This window comes from Chrysochloris asiatica, unplaced genomic scaffold (genome assembly GCF_000296735.1).
Source record: "Chrysochloris asiatica unplaced genomic scaffold, ChrAsi1.0 scaffold00216, whole genome shotgun sequence".
In the NCBI taxonomy this organism is placed as follows: Eukaryota; Metazoa; Chordata; class Mammalia; order Afrosoricida; family Chrysochloridae; genus Chrysochloris; species Chrysochloris asiatica.
Window position 1 is genome coordinate 3,150,089 of NW_006408734.1, and position 1,230 is coordinate 3,151,318.

A 1,230-nucleotide genomic window follows, 5' to 3' on the forward strand; every position below is an offset into this window, starting at 1 on the left:
TCATTTGTTTCTAGGAACTTTGTTAATTCACGTTTAATTTCTTTTTTACTTGGTAGTTTTTCAGCAGGGTGTTATTCGGTGTCCATGTATTTGGCTTTATTTCCTTGGTCTTCTTATTGTTGATTTCCAGTTTTATAGCATTGTCATCTGAAAAGATGCTCTGTAGTATTTTGATGTTTGTATAATTTGGGAGGTTTGCTTTGTGAAACTAACACATGGTCAATTCTGGAGAATGTTCCATGTGCACTAAAGAAGAATGCATACTGTGCTGTTTTGGGGTTGAATGTTCTGTACACATCTATGAGGTCATGTTGGTTGATTGTGTTGTTTAGCTGCTCTGTAACTTTGTCGAGTTTCTTTCTGGTTGTTCTGTCCCTTTTCAAAAGAGGTGTATTAAAATCTCCCACTATAATTGTAGATTTATCTATTTCTATCTCCAATTCTAACTGCAAAGTTCGTTTGGCCGGCAGTTCCAACTCACCAGATGCTCCTTGGAAACCCTGTACAGAGTCGCTATGAGTCGGATCCTGACTCTATGGCACTTAGCAACAAAGCAAAAAAATCTTCAATTCTAGTAAGGTTTGCTTCATATATCTTGCTCTTTCACTGGGAGTGTAGATATTTATTATGGTTATGTCATCTTGCTGAATTCATCCTTTGATCATGAGATAGTGTCCTTCTTGATCTCTTATGCTGTTTTTTTTTTTTTTTTAAATATGCATTTTCTGATAATTGATTGTTTCATGATTTTAAAATCGAGTCACAAATTTGAGGATGGGTATACCAAACAACAAGATGGGTAGAAGAGAATAAGAGAAAGAAAAGGAAAAAAGAGGAAGACAAGAAAAGAGAGTAGAAAAGAAAGATGAGAGAGAACGTTAGAGGGAAAGAACATGACAAAAGAGAAAGGAAGAAAACGGAATTCATGCACAACAGAGTGAAACACTGTCACTATGCCAATCCAACTCATTGGCGGTCTTCCTCTTTTTTCCACCCTCAACTTTACCAAGCATGATGTCCTTCTCCAGTGGCCGCTCCCTCCTGATAACATGTCCCCAAGGTCTTCAGCACACAGTTGGTCTCCCTCTCTGGATCTAAAGTCTCCAGCTGCTCCATCGCTCCACGTCATCATCTCTGCCTCCATTTCAGGCATCACTGCTTCTTTGGGTAGGGTCTTGCTCTCTGCTCTTCTCCCTTGATGGTCCTAGGGACCTCCACTCCTGGACTGAA